This window comes from Nicotiana tabacum, chromosome 15 (genome assembly GCF_000715075.1).
Source record: "Nicotiana tabacum cultivar K326 chromosome 15, ASM71507v2, whole genome shotgun sequence".
NCBI lineage: Eukaryota > Viridiplantae > Streptophyta > Magnoliopsida > Solanales > Solanaceae > Nicotiana > Nicotiana tabacum.
This window is the reverse complement of record NC_134094.1, coordinates 24,804,704-24,817,233: the sequence shown is the minus strand read 5'-3', so window position 1 is coordinate 24,817,233 and position 12,530 is coordinate 24,804,704. Positions and strand designations below refer to the sequence as shown.

Here is a 12,530-nt window from a genome sequence, read left to right as displayed (position 1 = left end):
TCAATTTTTTAAATATTAAAACCAAACAAAATCAATTAATTCAGTTTTATATTGCTTCGGTTTACAGAGGGACTACTGAAAAATAGTCCTATGGCAACGGGTCAATAACCGTTGCAATAGGTATCCAAACCGTTGCAACAGACATATGGCAACAGATCTGTGTGCGTTACGTCAGGCCGCGTGCTGATAGGTCTATTGCAACGGTTTTGTTCAACGGTTGTAAGAATGTTACATAGGCATTGCAATGGCTTAGAAAGCGTCGCCATTTGCCTGCCTATTGCAACGGTTATCTAGTCAAGTGGAACGGTTCAAATACGTTGCGATATTATTTTGTGCAATGATTATTGAGGCTATGGCAACGGTTATTTGGGGGCTTTGCAACATATATTTTTTCTATTTCCTTTGGTGGTATATTATATTAATTACTTGCCTATATAATAAAATATAACGCTAAAACTTATATAAATCTCGAAAGGAAACTACTCATCAACAAAATCATAATCTAAACCAACCAACTAGCATTATCCATAGATAAAAACAAATATACAATATTATTTGACAATTCAAGAGTTATAAAACATAAATTGCAAAAGTTTTATAACAAAAGATTGCTAGAATATCTAAGAGTCTAGCAACGATCAACCAATACTCTTAAGTAAGATATTCACTGCTTTCGTCTATCCTTTGTTCATTTGCTTCGCCTACAAAACAATCAAAAACAACTTAGCTGATTTGCTTATAAGAAATTAATTATACATAAAAGACAAAAAATAAAACGAAACTGGTTTAATAACTCAACCAAGCAATATTTCTTCTGGGTACTAAAGGAATTCGCTATGAAAGAATGCTTAAGTTTTCTTCTTTAAGTGTTACTTGGAAAAGGCCAGATGTATAAAATTCCCAAAGCATAAGTCATTCACTTGTAATAGTACCAAAAAAAATTCAACTGACTAAGTAAAAACAAGAAGCTTCATATCTCAATATAACTTTTTGTTCGCTCCTAAACTTAATAGTCCAAACGTTGAATTAATAACAACCCAAAACTAAAGCTTTGATAAAGATACAGTGCCTAATCAGAGATGGAAAAAGAATAAGCATAAAACTAGAAAATAGAAACTATAGTTGTGACATCAAGAAAAAGTGTCCTCTGCAGGAGGAACTACCAAAATTGGTAAAGCCCAAAATTATAAAATACTAGTTTTACCTTTTGTGAGCAATACGAAATAGATGCTTACTTCTATTTACTTAAACTTGTTAATGCAGATAAAGCATAAGGTGATAGTTTAGGAGTAAATTTAGACATAGTATACTTGAAATAGTATATATATATTTTCTTTCAATAAAATAGACTTAAAATATATTCATGCTAAATTAGACCTTGGCAGTAGACTTAAAAGTTAAACCACAAATCATGATAAGAAGATAAAGTTTTAGAAGTGAGTCAACAAATTGAGTGGAGTTTAAAATTTCTAGAAATACCTTAGCTCGGCTTGTACTTCTATCAATTTAATTGCTGCAACAAGTAATTCTGCAAAGGGCAATGCAGGACCAATCACTCTGCACAAATACAAAGAGATAGATGAAAGTGAGAGTATTAATTAGAATGAGTTCACAAAAGAGGACATAAGTCATAAATAAAAGGAAAATTGTTATTTTTTCTCTTTTTTGGTCAAGAAGGAAAAGGATAATCTATGATTAAAGTGTACGAGAATTTTTCCGAAAATATTCTCACACCAAAAACCCAAAAAAAGAAATTAACGTAAAGCTCATTGTTCTGCTTGTTCTTCTTGTCTATAACATAAAGGAAAACTTCTTTATTTGGACCAGCCTGATTCATGTTTATATTTATTTCACTTAAAAGATAGCAAAAACTATTAGGATGAAGAAATAAGAAGCTTCAGTTTTTAACAACTGTGTCACCAAAGTTAGTCTAATAGACCACAATCGCAATATTGTAATTAATAGCAGGACAAGTTGTTACTAGCATACAAATAAAACTACAAAGGACAAGTTGTCGCATCATACAAATAATAGCTAAACCTGGGGAAAAGCTTATGACAGAATAGAAATAATATGGCATTCAAAATTCTAAACAGAAAAAAGATTCATGAATGTTTAATATTAAATAGATAACACAGCAAAATCAAGAGCCAACTTACTATTCTCATCCAATATGATACACTAGAAATATTTGAGGCTTGTTTTAGTTCATGGTCCAAGTGCATAAGCTGCATCTCCAATCAACTAATATTTTCTTTAAAATATTTCCTGGATAAGCACACTTGAAGAACAAAAGTTCTATTGTCTTTTTGAAATATTTTGGTAATTGTGTAAAGATCCTTACTTCTCATAGAACATCTGTGATGGTGAAGCCAATAATAGTAAAGATGTCAAGAATTCACTATTCATTTAGATAAACTAGAGTAGCAAATGAATCTTTTTAATTCAAATCAAGAAAATAGAGCCAGAATTTGTAAATACTCCAGCTGAGATAATTTTTTGAACGGGAATTGTTTCAATAGGCGAAGAAAATTTGAAATGAATATCTTAAGTGAAGCACCTAATAGAGGATTACTGTACTATGTCGGAAAAAATACATCTACCATCAACTCATCTTTACTTTCTCATTAACTGTTGGTCACCTCTAATAAAAATCCCCCCCTCCCCCTCTCAAACACACCCTGAGGAAATATTGGCACAAAACTCTTGTAATAATGTCCGCAAACCATGAACCAAGAGAGTTCATTTACTGCAAATTATTGTCAAACACTACAAGAAATCAGACTATTAGTGGCGACAAAAGTCGCGACCTTAGGGTTGCTACAAGTACAACCGTTAATGAATGTTTTTTGCGACGACTCCTTATGGTCACTACAAATAGTTAATAAATATGCCTTCCCACACAACAAATTTTAGGAAAGTCGCTACTACAATTAGTAGCGAATAATGCAATCGCCACTAAATCCTTTTATAGTTTCACTGGCAACTATGATCGCTACAATAGCTTGAGATTTAGTGGCAACCTTGATCGCCATAAATACTAATTGATTTTGTGGCAAGGTTCTGTCGCCACTGAAAACCTATTTTTTCAACAACTACAATGGCCAAATTATAATACATTTCTATCGAATTGCTACCAATATTTGAAGCATCCGAAATTATTCAACAACAAATAAAAACATATCTCAAGTCAAATATTATAAATACTTTCATGAATACAAAGTTAGTTAAATACATACTACACAATACTTCATTGTTCGTTGTCATTGTACGCATATACATACGACAAAAAAGAAAAAAGTAGAATATTAAGTGTCTTCAAACTCCTCCTTGGTCAATGCCACTTGTGAATGTTTAAGAACATTGTCCCTGCTATTAAGAAAAAATAACACATGATTACTTTGACAATCTCTTAATTTAATGATGATAGTAAAAGGGGTGAGCACACATCATTTAACTATTTATATTAGCTAATTAGCTAATTAGGAAAAGAACCTTTGATACCGAAAGGGCAATATAGGAAAAGCTACCAATATCAAATATATTAACAATTAGAAGTAGATTCATAGGCACCAGAAATGTACACTAACTTTTAAGAGCAACTCTAGAAGTGAAACAGAGATTAAAACAATTCAATTCAGCTTACTGGAGAAGTTTACATTTTGTAAGCTGATTAGAAAAAGATATAACTTTATTCACCCCTTCCACAATGCCATCGTTCCAAGTCTTAATGTCAGATTTTTCTTTAACTACCAAAACCGACCAAGTAGATTTTTTCTATCCATCATGAAAATCACCACAATGAACATAGACTTGAGACAGAAAACAGGCAATAAATCGAACACATTCTGGGAATCCATAAATTGTACAAATTTGGCAATAACATACAGACCCATCACTAGATTTGTCATCATCGCATCCATTCCACAATTTCATACCAAATTTCATGTGCTCATCCAAATTAAAAAATAAAATCGACATCAAACATAAAGCTCAAGAGTAGAAGTTTCCAAGAATCTTCAAAGAAATCCGACTTCTCTATTCAATAATACAATATTACCAGATTTGAAAAGGAAATCTAAACAAAATATGCAGTGTTAAACATCAAGCTTCTGCGACAAAAGTCTCTTAACACGGTTTAAAAATCAAAATTAACACACACATAAATAAGGATGAACGTTGAGAAATAAAATAGAAAGTGAGAATACAAAGAAAATAAAAGTTCTCCAAATCGCGAACCTCAGAGGAAATGAGGGAAATACCTAAGTTCTAGGCGTATCGAAGATATGCAAGTTCCTCTCCAAAGATAAATTGTTTGCTTCCATCTTCAACTTTCATCTCTCAACTCGGAATCTTCTTCAACAGCCCCGATCTGAGTTATATTGAGAGAAGGTGGGATCTGAATGACACTCACAACAACCAATAAGAGTTTCAAGAGAAGGGGCAAAAGGGATTTGGTAAATAGAGGGTTTTAAATGGCCATTACAGCTCTAGGGTTTTGACAGAAAGAGGAGAAGGATTTGGGTAAATGGCCATCTTCAACTTTTTTAATTTACGACAAAGAATCAGAGGCAACTCAATCGCCTCAATTGACCTTTTGTAGCAACTGTTGATTGGCCGCTACAAATGCTTCTTCAGCAAAAATTTTATTCTGGGAGGAATTTAAAAATTAATGTATATTAGAAGCGACTTTAATCAGTCGCCACTAAAAGTTTACTTTCTGTAACGACTACAGATGTCGCTACTATAGATATCACTATTTGTGGCGACTTCTTCAAGTCGCAGCTAAAACCATACTAATAGTGTCAACTGAAGTGGTCGCTACTGAAAGTCGCTACAGAAAACCTAATTTCTTGTAGTGAAATATTGTTTATTTGGTCCTCCTTCCCACTTTTTATGTCTTATCATATTGAAGTTTTTAAGTATAACTAATTACAAAAATCCCTCATATGCATGACGTGACAAAATAGACGCTAGAGACTGTCCAACGTCTGAGTTTTAGGCTTTTTTTCTACCGCAAGAGCAGTTATAAGGTTTCAAATGTCTCCAATATATGATCTATTGCAACGGTTACCGTTGCAAAACAACTGTTGCCATAGGTCCAATTTCTGGTAGTGAGATTTTGCTACTATTGAAGGCTGAAGTCATGTGTAATGGGCATTGAGCAACTTTTGAGCACAAAATGAGTATCTTTAATCCTTTTATGAGCTATCTTCTCGAAATTAGCATTCACCTGAATTTCATGCTGAGGCTGCCATATACACTTAGTCTGCAATTAAAATAAAAGTTAGACGAATGATAGAATCCATGCCCGCTTGAGAAATAGAATTATCTAATTAAATATTTAGTAATCTAACTGCAACAGACAACTTGGAATGCATTGCGCCTTCATAAAGTGGATAACTAGCTTCCTCTAACGGCATGAAGAAGCTCTTAGCCTCATCATTTGGTTCGGATTGTGTCAACATCTCAAAAGCATCCCTCATTATTTCATTAAATCTAGAATTTTCAACATTAATATTTCCCGTTATGGGAATACCTTCTTCACCACCAAAATAGTTCTGAAAATAAACATTATCTACACTAGCATGACTCTTTCCATGAACAGTCCACACATAATAATTTTCATTAAACCTCTTATACAGATGAATAGTAACAATATCGGGACCCAATAAATTAACATACTTGCATTTCACACAAGGGCACCTAATCCTCCCTTCAATAAGTAAATGATCAAGTGTCTTTGCTTTAGCAGTAAAGCGAGCAACCCCTTCTATAAATTTATCCTGCAACCCCGTACGATTCAGATGATTCCTATTATACATCCATCTACGTTACCCAAATTTCATCTACACAAAAATGTTAAATATTATTTCATTTAAAGGTTCTTATTTTGAATGGTTAAAAAGCATTACGCAGTAAGTTAATTTTTAATCATCCAATTTAAAAGAATTTAATTTTAAAGGCTTCTATTTGTATAGGTATAAAAGTAAAAATATTAGCTTAGTGTTACCTATCCTCTTGTCAGAAATCTCTTTTACTAAAGTGATTGTGATTCATTAGATCGTGCTTCATCAAATTTCATCAACTATTATTTTTATTACTATCCTTTATGAATATTTTTACTAAGAGGAAGAGAGATAAAAGGAAAACTAAAAGTCTATAAGGTTGCTCTCAATCTTGATTCCAACTACAACCGATGAGTTTTAAATTTATAACCCAACTAAGCAACTTTCAGGTGTTCTATTAGAACTACAAAATATTTATGCGAAATACAAAATTTAATTGTGCTATGAAAAATATATAATTTTTAACACAACTAATCAATTTTATGATTTCAAAACAAATAAATCATTAAATATACTAAGAGAAATACAAAATTGAAAATCAAGCTATTTTCTATCATAAATTTCTAAATACTTGAATAAATTTAATAAAAAATTTACTAACATTGCAATCGGACCACTACAACACCGCTACTAAGTGTAGACGAAGACAATGTCGCCGGAGTCCACCGCCACCGCTGCTGCTGCCCGCTCTGTCCACCTACTAAAATAAATTGAAAAAAGGAAAATGAGAAGAGGAGGAGAGGACGAGGGATAGAGAGAAGGAGAGCAAGATTTACATTACCTTTGTCTTCAATGGCACCTGCCGTGGAGGGTTCCACCGTGGGGCGAAGGAGCTGGGAGGAGGGGGAAAAAGAAAGAGTGAAAGAGACGAAATAAGACAATTTTGGAGGTATTTTAAAAAGATTTGCGACCGATCGGTCGCAAATATTAATTTAATATTTAATTTTTTTGACCAAAATAGCCGCACAGGTGGGTCAACGAAGTCAAAGGTGTCATGTGGCAATTAATTATATTTTGCGACCGATTCGGTCGCAATTTTTAATTTTTATTTTTTATGTTTCAACAAAAATGGTCGGAAACCTCGCAAAAAACTTTTGCAGTTTTATCCGTCAATTTTTTCGACGGACCCAGTCATAGTGTCAGCATGTTGGCGGTCGGAAAACTGTCATTTTCTAGTAGTGCATGTCTTTAACTTGTGTCTATGACATGCATCTCTCTTGGATTGTTTTTCGGCAGTGACTCTATCTTTCTCAATTGTGTATGATTACAATGTGTGGAGGTTGTGATAAATTTTGAGAAAATATTGTAGATTTGACTAAGATCCAACGTAAAACAACAGTAGTATTATTCTCTGTTTTTGAAAAAAAAACGACAATGATACGATAACAGAGTCAAACTATCTAATTTTTATTTTACATTTTCAATATGATACTATTTTCATATTTTGGAATTAAAAATATTTTTCCCTGTACCTTAAATTAAAGGGCCTCTAAAAAGATTTGAAAGAAGTAGAGAGACTAGAGAGAAACTCTCCCAGCGCACGATACGCTAGGGTTTGCTAACATGCTGTTTAACCCAAAAAATAGTTTTCAAGGTCAAAGCAATAATTTTATATGACGGGCAACAAGCAACCGATGCAATCCGAAAGATATAATTTTTTGTTAATTAAACGTCATAGAGAAGTGAAAAATACATTCAATAAAAGATAATATAATAAAAATAAAGCAGAGAAGAAATAATTCTTATTGAATGATTCTTGATAGGATGTTGAGCCGAACATAGCTTGAAGGGCCGAACTATGGCTAACTTGGGAGCAAGATGCTATGATTTACAATTTATATAATTGTAGATAAGAAAATTAGATTCCCTCGTGGTGATAAAAGTGTGTCGATTTAGAGGGCTAAATCTAAATAACCATTCTCCTTGAATTATGGGTCCATTATGAGCATTTACTCAATCCATCCGTTACTTTTGGAAGACTTGTAACATATGTGTAAATGCTGAAATTCCGTAACTGACGAGTTAATTCTGTAACTGAAGTGTTAATTCCATAACTGATGATTTAATTCTATAATTGATGTGTCACAACCCAAAATCCCACCACAAGAGTCGTGATGGCACATAATCTCTAAGATTAGGTAAGCTGATTTCCATTGCATTTTTGAAGCCATTTATTTTTAATTAAATAAGTAACCAAAACTAACAGCGGAAATAATTACAATATACAACCTCCCAAGACTGGTAGTACTGAGTCACAAACTCTAACTGAATACATAGAATGATCACGAGGACCGAAATACAATTCTGTTTGATTACAAGTTAACAATACAATGAAATGAAATGACTCCAAGGGACTGCGACGACCAAGCAACTCTACCTTGAATTCATACGGTCTCGCTTTAACTCTGCTCAAGTCCGTTATCTTCAATACCTGGCTCTGCACAAAAATGTGCAGAAGTATAGAGTGAGCATACCACGGCGGTGCCCAGTAAGTATCAAGACTAACATCAATGGAGTAGAGACGAGGTACAGTCAAGACACTCACTAGTCTAATAACCTGTGCAATATAATATACAAAATAATAAAAAATAAATAATAATAAAGGTAGGATAAAACAACCAGTGATATGCACAACAGACAACAAGAATACCATTAATATCACTCAACAATTAATAAACACAATTACATCCAATTAAATCAAGCCCTTCAAATAAATATCTTTCATATAGTTCTTCGAGATAACTCTCTTTCAAATATAATTTTCTCAAATAATTATTTTTCAAATATAATTCTTTGAATAAATCTTTTCTAAGTAAAAATCCTTCCAAATAAATATTTTGAATATAATTTTTTCAATTAAAAAGTCACCACGTGACATCTCATTTCAAAATCATCAAAATACGGGTCTCAGCCCATTTTCATATTTTTTGTAAATACGGGTCTCAGCCCATTTTCATATTTTCACGGCACCTCGTACCCATAATTAAATCATCATATTTGCCCGGCACCTCGTGCCCTCATTTCATATCACAACTGCACGGACAATTCACGTGCCAAATATCATTATCATTTCATCACAGTACCTCGTGCCCACATTTTATATCACAACTGCACGGACAATTCACGTGCCAATATCCTCATTTCATATCACAATTCGCGGCACCTCGTGCCCACATTTAAAACCAACTGGCAATAGCTACAGGCTCCCAATTTCAACATAAATCAGATTATTATCAATTTACTAACAACAAGACAAGTTGCACAAGGTATAAAATAAACACAAGAAAATCACAACATCATATAAAAATTGTCAACACCACAACCCCACATCATCACATATCGTCCCTGACAATAGCTACCCTTATCGCTCTTATTGCCACCCTTATCGCTCCTATAACCACCCTTATCGCTCCGCCCAAACAATATCAATAGCCAGCAAACACAACAGTGAAATTCCACCCTTATAACCACATAATATCAACAGTGAAATGCCACATTTATCTCCCCAAAATAACAACTTACACAACACAATAATTTACACGGAAAATTATCACAACAACATAACAAAAATCAATTCATATCACAATTTGCCCAATGGCCACAACCAAATTTCAAAGCTACAACCAAGTCAATTAATTTCACAGCAAATAGCCAAATGATTCACACAATATGTACAACACCCAAAAATAATCAATGGAGATAGAAATTACTCAACATAAAGCAAAGTCTTCATAAAGGATCAAATTTTTAATAATTATATAAACACCTCTTCTTAAGCTCATTTAATTAATTATTTGCAGAAGAAAAAATCCAAAATGAAATTAAATTCCAATAATTATCAAGCCAGCAAATTCACAAAATTTCATAAATAATCAAATAACAATCACATCACATTGTCATATAACAACAGTGTCGACAACAAGGGTTTAGGCACGACAAGTAGATGATTAAGTATATGCCAACAATTATCCAATTTACTACACAATATGCTCAAGACTTTAACTCAATAAAATTTGCACATATAAACCAAGTACGTACTCGTCACCTCGCGTACATGGTTTTCAATTACCCGAGTTGCACATAAGACTCAATGCCTAAGGGGAATTTCTCCCACTCGAAGTTAAGCAAAACACTTACCTTTTGAAGTTAGGCCGATATTCCAAAATAGCTTTCTTGCTTGAATCGACCTCCGGACAGCTCAAATCTAACCAAATTAATTGTATAACTCCATTAAAATTCGTCGGAAATAATTTCGGATAATAATACGTTGATTTTAAAATTTATTCCAAAAAGTCAACAAAAGTCAACACGGGACCCGCCTCTCGGAACCCGACATAATTTTCATGAAATCCGAACACCCATTCTGATACGAGTTCAACCATACCAATTTTATCATATTCGAATAAAAACTCGACTTCCAAATCTTAAATTTTCATTTTTGGAAGATTTTACAAAAATATTAATTTTTCCTCCATTAAATCTGAATTAAATGATGGATTCAAAGACATAATCATGAAAATTAATCAAAACTGGATGAGAATCACTTATCCCAAACACCCACGCAAGAATCTCTCCAAAAATCACCTTCTGCCGAGCTCCAAATTAAATTTTGAGTTATGAACTCAAACCCCCATTTTTGGGACTTTTAATTCTGCCGAGATAGGCCTTCTTCGCTTTCACGACCATTGCTTCGCGTTCGCGAAGGACAAAAACTCGCTGCCTCAATTTTTTCTTCGCGTTCGCGTTACAAACGTCGCGTTCGCGAAGGCCTGTCGTGCATATCATCGCGTTAGCACTCAAGCTCTCGCGTTCGCGATGCACTCAGGTCATACTGCTTCGCGTTCGTGAAGGCTGATGACTCCAGGCCCAGTCCCCTCCTTCCTTCTACGCGTTCGCGACTGGCCCCTCGCGTTCGCATAGGTTCTTCAGGCATACCTTCGCGTTCGCGAAGGCTAAATTTCAGCAGCCTCAAAACTCTTCTTTGCGTTCGCGTGACTCTCTTCGCGTTCGCGAAGAAGGAAGTCAGATACCAGATATAGCAGTTCTGAAACAACCCGAAATGATCTGAAACCACCCCGAAACACACCCGAGGCCCCCGGGACCTCAACCAAATACACCAACAAGTCCGAAAATATCATACGAACTTAGTCAAATTCTCAAATCACCAAAACAACATCAAAACGATGAATCGCACCCCAAATCAAAATCTATGAATTTTGAACTTTCAAATTCTATAACTTGTGCCGAAACACATCAAATCAATCCGGAATGACTTCAAGTTTTGTAGGAAAGTCCCAAATAACATAACGGAGTTGTTCTAACTCTCGGAATCGCATTCTGACCCCGATATCAAAAAGTCAACCCCCCGGTCAAACTTTTTAAAAATTTGACTTTCGCCATTTCAAGCCTAAATTGGCTACAGACCTCAGATTCACGGTCCGGACACGCTCCTAAGTCCAAAATCACCCAACGAAACCAACATAACTCTATTCCGAAGTTGTCTTCATACAGTTCCGACTACGGTAAAAATCCTTAGGCTTAAGCTTCCATCTCAAGGACTAAGTGTCCAAAATCTCTCCGAATCATCCGTAAATCAAACTCGACCACACAAGCAGGTCATAATACATATTGCGAGGCTGCTATAGACCTTAAGTCACTGAACGGGGCATAAATTCTTAAAACGATAAGTCGGGTCGTTACATTCTCCACCTCTTAAACAAACGTTCGTCCTCGAACGTTCTAAGAATTATTCTGAGGTTACCGAGTTGATAAGTTTACTTTTACACATAAACTCACGGTTGATTCCACGTTACCGCATTTGAGATAAGCCCGACAACATCATCTCACTTGAGATTATTTCTTTTATCCATATTTGTAAACTTTAAGATCAATTCCTTACACTCCAAACATTTCAAAAGGTCTGATTTTCACAACAACGCACGGTATTAGTCTCAACTGGCTATATCAACTCGTGCCTACGCACGCATCAATTTTCTTGATAGTGTTGAAGTACTTCAAATTTTTTTCTGGGGTGTTACATTCTTCCCCGCTTAGGATTATTCGTCCTCAAACACATAACATAATTTATCTCTTCTTTCACCCATATCAATCTCCCAATTTGTTTTTTCTAACTCCCAAACTTTTCAGAAATTTCAGCAGAAACTCTCCTGTAATTGGGCCTATCCACCTGCCAGAGTAACACCCAAACAACTCCTAACAATATATCCACAACCCAATAAAATACCACAGGATATATATCTATAACATTAATCTCAGCATTGCCTTATCATAATGATATCAAGACATAAAGCACATCATATGTATGCTCATCACCACATCTCTGGTCTTAAAAGTTGTTCATAATTAATTCCAGCATCATCAATTAATCTCATATTAACCATCACCTCATTTCGAATTTTCACAATACTGACAACAGAATGTGAGGCATGAAGACCTCATGATTACTTACTCGGATTAATGAGTCATATTTAACGCCACCTGGGCACTCACCTCATAGGCTAAAACTCAATGTTTACAGCACAAAAATGGCTAAATATGAACAGAAAAATATACAAGAATTATCAAATAAGCCCAACAGGTATGACTCCCTATTAATATAATTGTACAAATTAATTTCACAAGAAATATTTTTTAAACTCATAAATATTTTACCACAAGGAC

At 34.4% G+C, this 12,530-nt stretch overlaps 1 long non-coding RNA gene across 2 annotated transcripts; it reads right to left on the bottom strand.

The window, feature by feature from the left end:
• Window positions 1-3,181: 3,181 nt before the first annotated feature.
• LOC107800397 (uncharacterized) lies at window positions 3,182-6,783 on the bottom strand. Of its 2 annotated transcripts, XR_001651407.2 has the most exons (5): window positions 6,631-6,783; window positions 6,451-6,549; window positions 5,234-5,269; window positions 4,263-4,399; window positions 3,182-3,372 (listed from the first exon to the last, which is right to left on the bottom strand). It is a non-coding gene; the product is annotated as an uncharacterized LOC107800397 (long non-coding RNA). The 2 variants fall into 2 exon arrangements; XR_012699178.1 differs by having other exon boundaries at window positions 4,263-5,269.
• Window positions 6,784-12,530: the final 5,747 nt, after the last annotated feature.